General features: G+C 34.1%; 1 long non-coding RNA gene across 2 annotated transcripts in view; it reads right to left on the minus strand.

Moving 5' to 3' along the window:
• Window positions 1–372: 372 nt before the first annotated feature.
• Window positions 373–2,258, minus strand: part of LOC117285466 — a 16,336-nt gene continuing 14,450 nt past the window's right edge. For both annotated transcript variants that reach the window (XR_004516521.1, XR_004516520.1), the window contains exon 3: window positions 373–457. This is a non-coding gene — a long non-coding RNA (uncharacterized LOC117285466). The remainder of the gene's footprint in view (window positions 458–2,258) is intronic.

Here is a 2,258-nt window from a genome sequence, read left to right on the forward strand (position 1 = left end):
ATAGATCTCTCCTGAAATGAGAAACTTTTGTCCATGTAGCCTGCTTGCAGTGCATTGCCAACCCAGCTGTCAGTGATTGTAACCCATGAATTCTTCACCCAAGTCATGACCTCTTGCTTCACGAGGTTTCCCTTAAATCAAGTGTTAGCTGAAGATACACCAGTGGCAACAATAATGGTAACAGTTAAGAATGATGGTCCGCACAAAAGCAACGACAAATCTCAGGTACCAAGATTCAGAAAACGTTTCTTTATTTCACAGGCGTACATTAAATACATCGGTTACAATGGACAATGTATTTAATTGTGAAGAGCATATTAGACACAACCATTTCTGTTTATTATCAAATGCATGCAGTATTCGTGTGTTGTATCTGTGCGGTGATTGGTCATTCAGCAGTAAGTCTTGAATGCGTCTGTTTACGTAGATGTTTACTTCTCATCCAAAGGCATCCACTCTAGTATTTACAAATACTTAATTATAATTTATATGATCACTTATTTTAAGCATTGTTAATATTATTTATATTTAATTATATATGTTAATATTATTATTTTATAATTCATTACATCTGTTGGGTATTGCAATGGACATACTAAATCCCTCCATCTAGCTGATGATCTTAACTGGGGTCTATTTTGGTGGTAGGGCTTAAAAATCATACTTGGGCTAATTTTCCAGTTGGATCTTACCTTTGGGAAAATATAGTATTAATTAAAAGTATTTGAACAAAAAACATTAACTAGATATGGGAATTCCAACTAACTTGCCATTTCTTATTTTTTCCTTCATTTTCTTTATCTGTCTTTTTTCTTTTATACTTCCCTCACTTTCCTGTGGATAATATTAAGAAGAATTTCTTCACAAAGTATTTTTACAAAATGTGTTTTGAATACTTCAGGGAAAAAGGAAAGTTGTTTAAATCTACTTACAAGTAGAAATTATGGACTAAAGAGACAAATGAGGGGGAAAAACAATCTGTGGACGTGGAAAATGGTGTATTTGGTGATAAATTGAATTAATACATTAGGAAAATATATGGAAAAGAGAAAGGGAAACTCTGAAAAAAAGAGCGTGCTTGGAATTAACTTGACAAGGAAAGGATGGTGGTAGCTCAGCTGACAATAAGTGAAATGTCACCCTGTTAAAGCCTGGATGTGAATGGCATTAGGTGCATGCAAGCAAGTGACATTTGCAATCATCGCCTTAAGCCACACGAATCTGTAAATAACTGTCCCATCACTGACTTCAAATTTTTAAAAACATATTTTAAATCAATTTTTAGTTTTCTGTTGAAGTTTGATAAGGACCCACAGAGGAAAGTCATCCACTTAAGGGTAGCTTTGTACAGTATAGTGAAGCAGCGTGTTCGTGGGAGGGGGTCCCCTCTGATACCACCTAGCCTGTGATATTGGGCAAGTTATATAATATCTCTGAACGTCCTCCTCCCTAGCCATGGTATCAGTACCATAGGTCATTGTACATGTTGTTCTAACATAATAGTCTTCTCTCTCTTTTTTGTGAGACAACTTGGCTAAGGGTTTGCCAATTTTCTCAATCTTTTCAAAGAGCCTTTTCTTGGTTTTGTTGATTTTTCCCTATTGTGAGAGAGGTATTTCAAAAAGTGCCAAAAGTTTTCTCCCAGAGGCCTTGAATTAGTTTAGTGTAGAATAAGGTCTGGTCATAGTATTTTCTAAAAGCTTGCTCGGTGATTGTATTGTGAAATCAAGTTTAAAATTCACTGATGTAAAAGATGTTTGAATGCAAATGTGCTAAATGGCATTTTCCTGATTCAATATTTAGGTTTGTAATAGGGAATTTTTTGTGCAAGTTAAGGCAAATAATGTGACTATATTATATGGAATTGGCCAGTAAAAAATAGTAACTTGGAAAGTTAAGGGTGGCTTCCTCTTATTTCTTTTCAGTAATCCTGTGAATGATTACTTATTTATGGTACAAAAATACTATTAAAATCTTCATAGGACTGGGGATTTAGCTCAGTGGTGCTGCTGCCTGCCTTGCAAGCGCAAAGACCTGAGTTCAATCCCCAGTACCCAAAAAAGAAAAAAAAAACACTTCAAAATACATGAGCATATCTGTCTAAATTAATATATAAAACTTTCACCCCTAATTTTCTAGTTCATTTCATAACATTCATAATATCGCCAAGACAAAAACTTTTCACAAAATTCCAAACTCTGTATTTTATCTAATCTTCAATTTCATGACTTTTGTTTTTTTTTTTTTTTTTTTTTTTT

Source organism: Fukomys damarensis, unplaced genomic scaffold (assembly GCF_012274545.1).
Source record: "Fukomys damarensis isolate Sample0158 unplaced genomic scaffold, DMR_v1.0_HiC HiC_scaffold_10, whole genome shotgun sequence".
In the NCBI taxonomy this organism is placed as follows: domain Eukaryota; kingdom Metazoa; phylum Chordata; class Mammalia; order Rodentia; family Bathyergidae; genus Fukomys; species Fukomys damarensis.